The following is a 14,889-nucleotide window of genomic DNA, read 5'->3' as shown; positions in this document are numbered from 1 at the left end:
CTACCCCTGTAACATTCTAAGCCCATTTTTCCTTTAGTTCCTTTGCCCTATTATGTCTGCCTGGAAACGTCCACCAGATCTTCCCATGCTGCCTCATTCCACACACTCAGGTCTCGCCAAACTGTCAATTCCTCAAGAAGTCTTCCGCGTCCACCATATCTAAATTTCCCTCCACCCCCCCACATCCCAGTCACACCCTACCCCCTTATCTTGCAGTATTTTTTCTGGCATTTATCATTATCTAGAATTGTCATTTTTGTTTACATGTTTATCATTTCTCCACCAAAATGGAAGGCCCGTGAGGGCAGGAATCTGACCTAAATTCTTCAGCACTCAATCCCCCAACACCTTAAACCAAAATGTGGCACAGAGATGATGTAGGATCAGATGTATTCATCTGATGAACTTGTTCAAAGAATAAACTCTGATGATTAAAACTGCCATCCTTCTGTGAACATAAGGAAAAGTCCATTTTTATGAAAATACAAAATATATACATATGCATATGTTGTACAGTACACTTTTTCACTTTACGAGCATGAATCCATACATAAAGCAAAGGTACTGTAAGTTTTGTTTTTCGAGATCCTGCTTTTAGAAAGAGAAGGCGGATGAGTAGATGGTATATAGATGGGAATTATCTTTCAGAACCCTTCTCAACAATGACTGTGAGGTAAACAAACCGAACTAATTCCAGTGTATTTGAGATCAGACCCGTTACTTTGTTACCTTGCTAAACTTATCCCAACTATTACTGAGTCAAGTGATGAATTCAGTGATTCCATCTGTGAAACAGAAGACAAATGACATGGTGAATAACTGGTGCAGTAATGGGATGGTAAAGGAAAAGTTTCACAATGTTAACCCGTATTTGGACGAAAAGGGGGGGGGGGGATCTTTCTAGAAAATCCTAAACAAAAATAAGCATGCTGCTGAGATTTCAAAATATGGCCGGATACCATGAGTGGGCAAAGCAGTGAAATGAAACTGTGGCCAGAACACTCATAACTTGCGCTTTTTCCATTTTGTTCTGCTTGAAACACAGATTTTTTTTTTTTTTTTTTTTTTTTTTAATGAATAAAAAAGGTCAATGATAGACCTTGTCTGTATAACCCACGCATCACCCCAGTCACCATTCTTGGTGACTCTGGAGGGCCCATGGCGCCAGCACGGGGCGGGACCCCACCGAGGGCTCCTCGGGGTCCGCAGGGTGAAGGAATGGAGACTCACAACCTGTATCCATCCCCCGAATCCCAGCCTAAGCAGTGGAACTAGGTGGGGCTCGGCATTCTGCAACTTCACTTTTGCATCCTTTATAAACACAGCCCGCCTAGCCCCTCCTCCTCCCCGGAGGACCGCACAGCGCTCAGCAAACACCCGAACGCCCGGGCTCTGGCCTCCGTTCACGGGTCTCCCCTGAGCCCCGGGCAAGTCATCTGATCCCGGGTGACTCAGTTTTCCAATCTGTCAAATAGGGTGACGAGAAACCCAGCCTACCTCATCGGGTGGTTTCGGGCCGGCAGCCCCAGGCTGGCCCGGGGACAGCGGTTCCGCGGTTGAGCCCGCGGAAGCCCTAGCGGGCGGAGGGGCGGGGCTTGGCGGGGCGGGGACGAGGGACCAAGCCCAGCAGGCGACGCGCAGCCCACCGCCCGCAGCCAGCAGCCCCCGGACCTCCTCTGGTACCGGGCCCGTGACGTCAACACGCTGACGTCGACGCGCAGAAGCCCATCTCGCCCGAGGGACCAAAGACTGGGCTGGGGCCCTCCTGCCTCCCGTAACAGAGCCAGCGATTGGTGAATGGGTCTATCGATCATTTGCCGCCCAGTAAGCAACGCCGGAAGGCGGGAGAGGGCGGGCTCGCCTCGCCTGTGTAGAGGGTGGGAATCTGAAATTCGGTCTCTGAGAGCTGCGGGCTGGTTGGATTTGCCCGAGTGTTGTCCCTTGCCGTTTTATTAAGAGGCTGCTTTCCCGTTATTGGCGATTCTGCTTCTTCCGCTTTCCTCCTGTCTCTTGGTGGGGATTTAGGTTCCGGCTCGTGGAAAATAGTCGTGGCCTGGATTTCAGGGCCCCTGGCACCTCGCACTGAGCTCTCCAGGAATTAAAAAGTAGGACCTTACATTGCTCTGTTCAAGCGTCACCTCCACCCTGAATTCTCAGGCCCCCACACCTATTTAGGAGACCTTTTCTCTGTGCTCCTGTCGCATATCTAACACTTGGATCTTAATAGTAGTCACATTTAATTATATTTGTATGTTTGGCCAGGAGACTGAGCATCTTTTAATTATTGTTATTTTTCAAATTACTTTTAAGTTTAAATTGAACTTTTTACCAATAGATGCTACAGTTATAACGTTCAAATATTTAAAGATGTAGAAAGCTACAGAGTGAAAATTCTTCCACTACTAGTTCCTCAGGCACTCAGTTCACCTATTGGAGGCAACCAGTGTTACTCGGTGAATATTCTTCCAGAGACATTATAAGTGCTATTATTAATTTTAAGTTACACAGAATAATAAATGGAAACATTACAAATTAGAATAAAATCCTTTTCAGGCATTAATTACAAACCCAGTCCCTATAGGATGACCCCTAGTTCCTATGCATTTTGTGTAGGTATTTTTTTCCAATCAACATTCTTTTAAACTATTGCACGTTAGTCTTCAGAACCAATAGTCCAGAACCAATAGAAGCAGTTTATGACTTCCTTACCCTTCGATATGTAATTCCTTTCTTTTCGTTTTTCTATCAGAAGCATCGCTACCTTCAACGTAAGTCGAACCTATACCCAAGCGTTTTCTAGGGTAGAAATACCAGCAAGTGAATGTATTGGATAGAGAATGCACACTTTAAATCTTCATAGTAGATTCCCTTCATTTGTCCTTTTAAGTAGCTGTTACAACTTACAGTCCTACCGGTAATATATGAGCAACTCTTTCCCTGCATCCTTGCTAAAATTAAAAAAAAAAAAAAAAAAAAAAAAAAAAAAAGATTAAAAAAATTTTCCGAATTGATGAGTATAAGAAAAATTTTGAAGGATGACACGTGTGCAAAAGAAGTGCAGTCATCATGTGTCCGTGTCTTGGTAACAAAGTGAATGAACTTCTGTAACCATTCCCTAGCCCAAGATTTTAAAAGTTCACCAGGAACATAGACTCTCTCCTCATCCTCGTCTTGGTCATTGCTCTCCTACACACAAATCGCCACGATTCTGAATTTTACCACCAAAATTAGTTTTGCCTGCCTGAACACTTGTAAATGGACAAAGATAGTGTGTACTCTCATGTGGCCCTTTCTGCTCAGTAATATATTTGTAACATTGATCCATATTCAAGAATGTAGTAGTTTATTTTTTGTGTATACTTCCAAGATGTCTCCATTTATTCTGATACTGCTTGACGTTAGGTGTTTGCACATAGTTACATGTTTGGTTTGGGTATATCCCTAGGAGTAATCTTACTATGGCACTGGATGTGCATATGTCCACTGTTGGTGGACATTGCCAAATAGTTTTTTGGTTTACCAGTTTACAACCCACTGGCAGAGAATGAAAATTCCTGTTGCTCTTCATCTTTGCCAACACTTGATATTCTCAGTTTTCTTTTCTGCTCATCCTTTTTTCTTTGTTTTTTGTTGTTGTTGTTGTTTTCAATTTTATTGAGGCAAACTGAATATACAAAAGGTTGCATCTATACGTCCCCTTGCCTTTGTTGTTGTTCTAGCTAAGAGCACATAGCGTGAGATCTACCTTCTCAACAGGTTTTTTTTTTATTAAAAGTTTTTAAATGTCTATTTTATTTTTGAGAGAGAGAAAGAGTGTGAACAGGAGAGGAGCAGAGAGAGAGGGAAACATGGAATCTGAAGCAAGTTCCAGGCTCTGAGCTGTCAGCACAGAGCCCAGTGCGGGGCTCGAACCCACGAACCGTGAGATCATGACATGAGCCGAAGTCGGACGCTTAACCGACTGAGCCACCCAGGTGCCCCGCTTCTCAACAAGTTTTTAAGTGTACAGCACCTTGTTGTTAACTGTAGGCTCTATGTCATATGGGAGAGCTCTAGAATTTATTCATCTTGTATATATCCATAACTGTATAATCATTACAAAATTCCCCACTTTCTCCTGGCAACCACCATTCTAATCTCTGCATCTATGAGTTTGACTATTCTAGATTCTTCATATAAGTGGAATCATGCAGCATTTGTTCTTCTGTGACTGACTTATTTCCAGGCATAATGTTCTCTGTGACAATGCGATATCTTCTGTTCCTCACACCAAACTTCATGAAAGCCCCAAGCTGGTCTGGTCTTCAGTGTCTGCCCTGAGGGTAATCATCATGAGGGGACCACAAGCAGGTAAGAGATGCTACAGTGACTCTGGGTCACCTTTTGTTCCTTTCTTTGTGCATCCCCACTCAGACCTCACTTCAGATGTCCCCAGACCTGGAACCTGAACCCGAAAACTTCTCTGCCCCCTCCAGGTTCAGGCTCTGGGGATCCATGTTTGCCTAGATGGCCAGGATACGTTTTGGCCCTGGATTTTGTATTCCAGAAATCCCTAGGAATGGTCTGGGCAAGACAGATGCTGTACAGAAAATGTGATGCTTGAACTAAGTAAAACAGTGTCAGAGGAAGATGTCTCTGATTGTGCGACTGGTCTATCCCATGCCTTTTAAGCAATTAGAACTAGATAATGCGATCATTTGTTACCCAATTAAATTTGGAAGGCCAGAAATGCATGGATTAGCACTTTTGCTTTTGCTTCAAAGCAGTTGTTACTTAGATAAAAGGACACTTAAAATGAAAAATAAGTTCTGATACAAATGAAGAGGTATAGATAATATTCGCTTCTACTTTTTAAACACTTGAAAAATGAGTCCATTCATGATGTCACACAGGGTAGGATTTCCTTCTTTTTTCAAGGCTGAATAACATTCTCCCAACAAAGGAAAGCCCTGGATCAGATGGCTTCACTGGTGAATTCTATCAAACATTTAAAGGCTTAGCACTAATCCTTCTCAAACTTTTCTGAAAACTTAAAGAGAAGCAGTAGTTTGCTTGGTACAAGGCCTCATCGTACAAGGCCCACATTACACTGCTCCCAAAACCACAAAAACACACTACAAGATAAGAAAACTGAAGGTCCATATTTCTGATGAACATGGATGCAAAAATCTGTAAAAACAAAAAACCTAGATGCAAAAATTTGTGACAAAAGTTCTAGCAATCAGAATTCAACAGCATATTAAAAGGATCATATACTGTGATCAAATAGAATTTATTCCTGGGATGCCAGAATGCAAATCAATAAACATGATATACCACATTAACAGAATGAAGCATAAAAATCATATGATTATCTCAGTAAATGCAGAAAATGTACTTGATAAAATTCAACATCACTTCATGTTAAAAACTCTCAAATCAGGTATAGAAAGAATGTACCTCAATGTAATGAAGTCCATCTATGACAAGCCCACAGCTAACCTCATGCTGAGTGGTAAAAAACTAAAAACTTTCCACTAAGATCAGGAACAAGACAGAGGGGCCCTTTCTCACCACTTCTGTTCAACTTAATACTGGAAGTCCTAGCCAGAACAGTTAGACAAGACAAAGAAATAAAAGGCATCCAAACTTGAAAAGAAGTAAATTGTCTCTGTTTGCAGATTATATGAACCGTATATATAAAACCCTAATGATTACACACACATATATGCACGTAGGCACACACACACACCTGTTAGAATGAATAAGTGAATCCAGAAAAGTTGCAGAATATAAAATCAACATGCAAAAATCAGTTGCATTTCCATACACTAAAGGTGAACTACTCAAAAAGGAAATTAGGAAAATGTTCTCAGTTACATTAGCATCAAAACCAAAATATGTCAGAGGTGAATAATTTGTACACCAAAAACGATAATACACTGATAAAACAAATTAAAGGAAATATAGAGAAGTGGAAAACACCTTGCGTTCATGGATTGAAAGCGTTAATATCATTAAAATGTCCATACTACCAAAGCAATCTACATATTCAGTGCTATTCCCATCAAAATTCCAAGGGCGTTTTATGCAGAAATGGAAAAATAGTCCTAAAATTTATGTGGAAGAGCAAAAGACCCAGAATAGCCAATGCAAAGAACAAAGATGGAGGCATCACACTTCCTGATTTCAAAATATATTACAAAGCAGCCATAGTTGAAATAGTATGATACTGGCATAAAAACAGATTCAGACTGATAGAGCATAATAGAGAGCCTGGAAATAAACCCACATGTATATAGGGAACTAATCTTCAACAATGGTGTCAAGAATACAGAATGGGAAAAAGGTCATCTCTTCAACCAATGGGGCTGAGAGAACTAGATATCCACATGTAAAATATGAAAATAACCCCCTACCTTACAGCATACACAAAAACCAACCCAAAATGGATTAAAGCTTTAAACATAAGACCTAAAACTGTAAAAATTCTGGAGGAAAATGGTAAAAATTCCATGATGTTAGTGTTGGCAATAATTTCATGAATATATGGATATGGCATCAAAAGCACAGGAAACAAAAGCAAAAGAAGATGAGTGGGACTACATCAGACTAAAGCTTCCTTCAGTAAAGGGAGAAAGCAGAATGGAAAGGCAACCTAAAAACTGAGGAAAATATTTGCACACCACATGTCTGATAAGATATTAATTCCCCCCACTTCCTAAAATATATATAAGGAACTTGTAAAAATATTTAACAAAGAAAACAAGAACAAACACAAATAGCCCCATTTAAAAATAGGCAAAGGACTTGAGGGGCGCCTGGGTGGCTCAGTCGGTTGAGCGTCCGACTTCGGCTCAGGTCACGATCTTGCGGTCCGTGAGTTCGAGCCCCGCGTCAGGCTCTGGGCTGTGGCCCAGAGCCTGGAGCCTGCTTCCGATTCTGTGTCTCCCTCTCTCTCTGCCCCAACCCTGTTCATGCTCTGTCTCTCTCTGTCTCAAAAATAAAATTAAAAAATGTTAAAAAAAAAAATAGGCAAAGGACTTGAATAGACATTTCTCCAAAGAAGACATATAAATAGCAAACAGGATATATAAAAAGCTACTTAACATCACGAATCATCAGAGAAATGGAAATCAAAACCACTATGAAATATCACCTTATACCAGTTTGGATAGATGTTAGTAAAAGATAACAAATGTTGACAAGGATATGCAGGAATTAGAACCCTTGTATGTTGTTTGTGGGAATGTAAAAATGGTATAGCCACTGTGGAAAAGAGCATCGAGGTTTTTTTGTGATGTTGTACATTCTGATGCATATGTAAGGTATCACATTGTTGATTTAATTTTCATTTCCAGGATGTTAAAAAAGAATTTAGCATTGTTTCATATGTCTGTATGCCATTTGGATATTCTCTTTTGTGAAATTCCTGTTCAAGTCCTTTGCCCATTTTAAAATTAGGCTATCCATCTCTTATTGATTTCAAGAGGTTTTTCTATACTTTAGATATGACTCCTATGTCAGTTATATGTGTTGTGTGTATTTTTCTTATTCTGTGGCTTACTTTATTATTACAAAATGAATCTCTGACTTACTAGAATGTACTACAAGTTAATACTTTTCTAGTTTCTGGACAATTCAAGGACTTTAGAACATTAATTTCATTTACCCAACTCCTGATTTGAGTGCTTGTTGTCATGTATTTTAATTTTATTAAATTTAAAAACCCAACAAAATAGTATTTTGCTTTATATAGAGAAATTTACATTTACCCATATATATATATGTATATATATATATATATATATATATTCACTTTACTTTGCCTTCTAGTACTTTTTGCTTTTCTGGGATTACATTTGAAATTATTTCATATATATATATTTATATATATTTACATATATATGTGTATTTACATATATATATTATATGCATATGCACTTTACTTTGCCTTCTAGTACTTTTTGCTTTTCTGGGATTACATTTGAAATTATTTCATTCTTTGTTAGAGTATACTTGCTTGTGATAAAAATCTCTACTAGGCTATCTAAGGTGAGATACCTAAGCTCTCTCTCCTGGCTATTTTGGTTACTCTAAGATGCAACTGTTTTCTTTTCAAACTTGTGGTTATCCTTGGTAGGAAGTTGGTCCGATACCAAATAGTCAATTATAGCTCAAAATGGATCGAGCATGTTGACAGGTGTGAATAATATTATTTTGGTGTTCCTTAGCCTAGAATAGTGCCATGCACCACAAGAAAAATATTTGGGATGACATTGGTGACAATGGTGGAGCAGGCAGCTCCAATAACCTACTCCTCCATAGAAACATTAAAAAATTAAGCAAACACTATTGGAATAAACTCTCTGAGAAGTCTGGAAAACAGATAAAAGTTTACAGTAACAAGCATGTGCTGAATCAAGGAAGGGGCAACTTTGAATAATAAAATAGTTTTGGGTGCTTTTAGTTGCCATTGACCAGGCCCCTCCAGGCTCTGTAGTGGTGTTGAAGATGGCAGCCTGTGTTCCCAGTCGGTGACCCTGGTCCCTGGGTAGGAAAGGGACTAAGCAGAAACAAAAGGTATCCAAATTGGAAAGGAAAAAGTAAAACTATATGTATTCAAAGATGGTATAGCCCTATATGTAGAAAATACAAAGAATGTTTTAAAAACCCTACTAGAGCTAATAAATGAACTTCACAAAGTTGCAGGTACAACATCAACACAAAAAATCAGGTATGTTTCTATACACCAGAAGTAAAAATATGAAAGTAGAATTAAGAAAGGAATTCTATTTATACAAACATAGAAAAAAACTAGGAATGAATTTAACCAATGAGGTGAAAGATTTATACACTGGAAACCATAAGACATTGCTGAAAGAAATTTCGGAACTCAGTAAATGGAATGACATCTCATGTTCATAGATTGAAAACTTAATGTTGTTAAGATGGCAGTACTTCTCACAGCCATCTACAGATTCAATACAATCTCTACCAAATGTCAATAGTGTTTTTTCCATAAAGGGAAAAGCTGGTCTCCCAATTCACATAGAGTTTCAAGGGGCCCAGACAGACAAGTCAATCTTGAAAAAGGACAACGTTGGAGAATTCATATTTTTTGGTTTTAAAACTTACAACAAGGCTACCATAGGGGCGCCTGGATGGCTCAATCAGTTGAGTGTCTAACTCTTGATTTTGAGTCAGGTCATGATCTCACAGTTGGTGGGTTCAAGCCCTATATCCAGCTCCTTGCCGAGTGTGGAGCCTGCTTGGGATTGTCTCTCTCTCTCTCTTCCTCTTTCTCTGCCCTTCCCCTGCTTGTGTGCTCTCTCTCTCTCAAAATAAATTTAAAAAACATAATAAAAGACTACAATAATCAAGACAGTGTGCTACCAGAATAGAGATGTATAATCAATAGAATAGAATTGAGAGTCCAGAAGTAAACTCAAACATCTATAGCGAAGTGATTTTCAAAAAAGATGCTAAGACCATTCAATAGGATAAATAATAGTCTTTTCAACAAATCATGCTGGGACAACTGGACATACGTATGCAAAAGGGTAGAATTGGACCCCTACATCAATGGTAGATATAGATATAGATAGTTAGATGATATATAGATAGTAGGCAGATGTAATATCTCAAAAGGAGCAAGTAGTCTAAAGATAAGAGATAAAACCATAAAACTCTTTGAAGAAAACATAGGGGTAAATTTCTATGTCCTTGGATTTAGCAGTGGATTCTTAGCTTTGACAACAAAAGTATGAAAAATAACAAAAGTAAATACATTGGACTTCATCAAAATTAAACACTTTTGTGCCTGAAAGAACAATAGAGAAGAAAGTGAAACCCCAGAATGGAGAAAAAATATTTGCAAATAATGTATCTGATAAGAATCTAGTATCCAGATTATATAAAGAACTCTCATGACTCAGCAACAAAAGACAACCAAATGAAAAAATAGGCAAAGGACTTGAATAGACATTTATTCAAAGAAGATACATACTAGGCCAATGAGACGTGAAAAGACTCTCAACATCCATCATTAGTTATTAGGGAAATGAAAATCAAAACACAGTGAAGTACCACTTCACACCTACAAGAATGGCAAACAAAACAAACAAAACAACTCCCCCAATGAAAATGGAAAATAAAAGTATTAGCAAGGATGTGGAAAAATTGGAACCCTGTCCATTGTTGATGGGAATGTAAAATGATGCAGTTTTTGTGAAAAACAGTTTGGCATTCCTCAAAAAGTTATAGTGTGACCCAACATTTCTACTTTTAGGTGTAGACACAAAATAATAATTAAGAAAGATAATAAATACATGTACATGCATGTTCACCACAGCACTATTCACTATGGCCAAGAGATAGAAATAGCTTGGGGCACCTGGGTGGCTCAGTCGGTTAAGCGTCTGACTCTTGATTTCCTCTCAGGCCATGATCTCACAACAGGTGAGATCAAGCCCTGTGTCAGGTTCTGTGCTGGCAGTGCAGAGCCTGCTTGGGATTCTCTCTTTCTCCCCCTCTTTCTCTGCCCCTCCTGTGCTCGCTCTCTCTCTCTTTCTCCCTCTCTCTCTCAAAATAAATAAAATAAACTTAAAAAAAGAGGTGGAAACAGCTCAAACATCCATCAATGGATGAATGGATAAACAAAATTTGGTGTATATGTATGCAATGGAATATTATTTAGCCATAAAAAGGAATAAGGTACTGAAACATGATACAATGTGAATGAAACAAAACATCCTGTATGATACCATACAGACACAAAAGATCAGGTATTATATGATACCATTTATATGAAATTTCCACAATTGGTAAATCGATAGAGAGAATGTACATTTATGCTTATTAGGGGAGGAGGAGTAGAATAGGAACAAGTGCTTGAGGAAATAAGAGGAAAATGAGAGATTTTCCGTTGGGGTGATGACCGTGTTTTAGAACTTTATAGAGATGGTGGTTGCACAACATTTGAAATGCATCAAATCAAAGCCACGGAATTGTTAACTTTAAATGGTAATTTTATGTTATGTGAACTTTTCTTTGGTTCAATAATTAACAATTTAGTAACCCGTCTCCATCCCAAAGAAAAATGTTTAAATGAGTTTTCTTCTCTTTCCCAGACTTCCATGGATTTGAGGTAGTGGGGAAACCTATAGCTATTTTAAATATGGAAGAATTATCTAAATCACATGGAACATATTTACACTGTTCTACTTAAGCTATGTAAGTGTAAAAATAGAAGTTAATGCAGAAAATTCTACCATTATATGCCCAACTCATCTGCCCCTCCCCCTCCAGCTTTGCATTTGGCTAGCTATACCTTTTTTCTGTCCCAGATCAGGTACTTAGAAATATTTGTTGAATGATGACACGATGAATAAGCATTTTACAGTGCTCATGCAAATACAATGCTCTCGTCTAAACTGTCCTCTATACTGTCACTATGAGTGACACTATGAGTTAGTCTCTATGAGATGTGATGAAAGCCTGTAGGCTTGCAATAGTTATGTGTATAATGGAAATCAGTAATATTCATTAGTGTGGATTGAAAAGTAAGCAATGAATATGTATGTAAGCTATTAAAAAGATAAAATAGACAAAATCTGACTATTGTCTTTGGAAAAATAAGAATAGAGAAGGGGGATTGGTTGGAGAATTTTACCATTAACTTAAATTAGAAATTCAGGAGGAAAGTTGGATTGGGCAGGGTCTGTGTTATAAACTCCCCTTTGAACATTTTGTGTTTGAAATAGGTGTGGTTCATTTGGACTTGTGTGTCTAGTAGGCATCTAGATTTTAAACTTAAAGAGTTTAGGATAGATAGACACTTCAGGTTGTTATCACTCAGGGAGAATACAGATTGAGAAAGGAGGAGAACCCAGGACAGAATCCTAGGGAATATCATCATTTAAGGAGTAGGTGGAAGCAGAAGAGACTAAAAGGAAACTTAGACACAATGAACTCAAAGCTCAGAAAAGTGCCAGGAGAAGAGTCATGAGTGACTAGAGAAAACCATGTCTTGAAAATGATGGAGTGGTAAAGATTTAGGTCAAAGTCAGCAAGAATTAAGAGAATACAGAATATACCGTTCAAATTAGTGTTTGTTTTCTTTGGGTAAATACCCAAAGTCGTGGCATTACTGGCTCATAGAGTTTTTCTTGTTTTAATTTCTTTTAGGAACCTCCATACTGTTGTCCATAGTAGATACACCACTGTACCTTCCCATCAGCAGTGCAAAAGGATTTTTTTTTCTCCACATCCTCACCAACACTTGTTATTTCTTGGCTTTTTGATTCTAGCCATTCTGACGGATGTAAGGTGATATCTCATCGTGGTTTTGATTTGCATTTTCCTGATGGTTAGTGATGCTGAGCATCTTTTCATGTGTCTGTTAGCCATTTGTAGGTCTTTTTTGGAAAAAAATGTCTATTCAGGTCTTCTACCCATTTTTAATCACATTATTTGCTTTTATTGGTGTTGAGTTAGGTAAGTTCTTTACATACTTTTGATATTAACGCTTTATTGGATATATCATTTGCATATATATACAGTTGCCCATTCAGTAAGTTGCCTTTTCATTTTGCTGATGGTTTCCTTCACTGTGCAAAAGCTTTTTGTTTTAGTGTAGTCCCAATAGTTTATGTTTGCTTTTGTGTTCCTTGCCTGAGGAGACATATGTAGAAAAAATGTTGCTCGGGGCGCCTGGGTGGCGCAGTCGGTTAGGCGTCCGACTTCAGCCAGGTCACGATCTTGCAGTCCATGAGTTCGAGCCCCGCGTCGGGCTCTGGGCTGATGGCTCAGAGCCTGGAGCCTGTTTCCGATTCTGTGTCTCCCTCTCTCTCTGCCCCTCGCCCGTTCATGCTCTGTCTCTCTCTGTCCCAAAAATAAATAAACGTTGAAAAAAAAATTAAAAAAAAAAAAGAAAAAATGTTGCTAAGACCTATGTCAAAGAGATGACTGCCCAAATTTTCTTGGAGGAGTTATATGGTTTCAGGTCTTACATTTAAGTATCTAATCCATTTTGAGTTTATTTTTTTGTATGGTGTAAGAAAGCGGTCCAATTTAGGGGTGCCTGGGTGGCTCAGTTGGTTAAGCATCCAACTTCAGCTCAGGTCATGATCTCACAGTTTGTGAGTTCAAGCCCCGTGTCAGGCTCTGTGCTGACAGCTTAGAGACTGGAGCTTACTTCAGATTCTGTATCCCTCACTCTGCCCCTCCCCCACTCATGTTCTGTCTCTCTCTGTCTCTCTCTCTCTCTCTCTCTCAAAAATAAATAAACATGAAAAAAGTTAACAAAAAAAAGTGGTCCAGTTTAATTCTTTTGCATGTAGCTGTTTTGTTTTTCTGGCACCATTCATTGAAGAGACCGTCTTTTCCTCATTGTATATTCATCCTTCCTTTATCATTGATTAATTGACCACATAAACATGGGTTTATTTATGGGCTGTCTATTCTGTTTATCTGCGTGTCTATTTTTGTGTGTGTATATATGTATATACACACACACACACACACACACACACACACACACACACACCACACAATGCAGTATTATCCAGCCATAAAATGAATGAGATCTTGCCATTTGTGACAATATGGATGGACCTAGAAGGTATTATGCTAAGTGAAGTAAGTCAGAGAAAGACAAACACCATATGATTTTACTTGTAAGTGGAATCTAAAAAACAAAACAAATGAACAATGACACAAACAAACAGACTCTTAATTACAGAGAACAAACTGGTGGTTGTCAGAAGAGAGGGGTTTGGGGAGGGGTGAAACAGATAAATGAGATTAAGAGATACAAACTTCCAGTAATAAAATAAATAAGTCATATTGATGAAAAGTACAGCACACAGAATATTGTCAATAATATTGTAATAATATGTCTAGTGATTCTCTGAGCACTGAGTAACGTATAGAATTGTTGAATCAGTATGTTCTACACTTGAAACTGATATAACATTGTGTAAATTATACTTCAAAAGTAATAATAAATAGTGACTACAGAATAGAAATCCCAGCAGAGTGAGGCATCTATGGAAATATTTACTTCAAGATTAATTGTAACTTGTATCTTTAAGGATGTGAGTGGTGTAGAGCAGTAAGAAAGTAAGCAGAAGATAGAGAAGGGCAAGCTTTATAGGAAAAGAAGTCGAGGTAGCAGTGTGTGAGCCACCTTGAGGGAAGCCTTGAGTGAATGGTACATGAAACTATAGGTCCCTGAGTGATTTAAGCTGATAAGTCACTTTAGATTCGAAGAGAGGCTATGTTTGGTCATATGATGAAGAGGGATTAACACATTTTCTTCTAATGTTTTCCTTCTATTCCCTTTATTGTTTATTAGTTTGCAACTAAAACAGTACACAGTTTATCTGAAAGGGGCAATCCTTCTAGTAATTTAGGAATTTGGCAAATCACTAGGATATATTACAGTTTAGTTCCCATAAAACGATGCTATTTTATAGGTAAGTAAGTTAAAAACCTGGGATTCAAGGTTTCAATTAAAAAGAAACAACACACCACCAACCCTAGAGAAGAACCCAATGGTGGATGGCTGTTGGGAAGGGCAGGATAGGTACTGTCCAAAGAGACATGGGTTCTGAGACAAGTTGAGACTGATCCAGTCTGATCCAAGATAGACTTTTAAATTTAATCCACTCTTAAGCAGAATATAAATTCCTATAGAATTTGTTGAAAAGGCAACTTGAGGTGCAGGAGTTTAATTACTAGAAGTTGAGAAGACCAAGGAAAACATGATTTATGAGCGTAGAGCTAATGTTAGAACTTCATAGAATTTTGCCAACTCAAACCATCAGTGAATTTGGTCGTTCTCATCCTGTTCTCTCCTAATTTGAGGGATTTGGTTGCATCTTGGTGCAGTTGTTTAGCTCACCG

General features: G+C 38.5%; 1 protein-coding gene and 1 long non-coding RNA gene across 3 annotated transcripts in view; one reads left to right on the top strand and one right to left on the bottom strand.

Annotated features, from left to right (window-relative positions):
• Positions 1–1,707, bottom strand: part of STARD3NL (STARD3 N-terminal like) — a 56,510-nt gene extending 54,803 nt beyond the window's left edge. Inside the window, exon 1 of one of the 2 annotated variants that reach the window (XM_086696988.1) lies at positions 1,498–1,707. The gene's annotated coding sequence lies outside the window, so the exon portion shown is untranslated. The remainder of the gene's footprint in view (positions 1–1,497) is intronic. The other variant, XM_086696987.1, reaches the window with a different exon arrangement.
• A 2,524-nt stretch (positions 1,708–4,231) lies between these two features.
• The window catches only part of LOC147583336 (uncharacterized), a 102,308-nt gene continuing 91,650 nt past the window's right edge, over positions 4,232–14,889 (top strand). Inside the window, exon 1 of the long non-coding RNA XR_015243047.1 lies at positions 4,232–4,350. This is a non-coding gene — a long non-coding RNA (uncharacterized LOC147583336). The remainder of the gene's footprint in view (positions 4,351–14,889) is intronic.

Source organism: Puma concolor, chromosome A2, assembly GCF_028749965.1.
Source record: "Puma concolor isolate L17-30 chromosome A2, mPumCon1.1.hap2, whole genome shotgun sequence".
NCBI classification, from domain to species: Eukaryota; Metazoa; Chordata; class Mammalia; order Carnivora; family Felidae; genus Puma; species Puma concolor.
The sequence above is the reverse complement of the archived record's forward strand: the minus strand, read 5'-3'. Positions and strand labels throughout refer to the sequence as shown.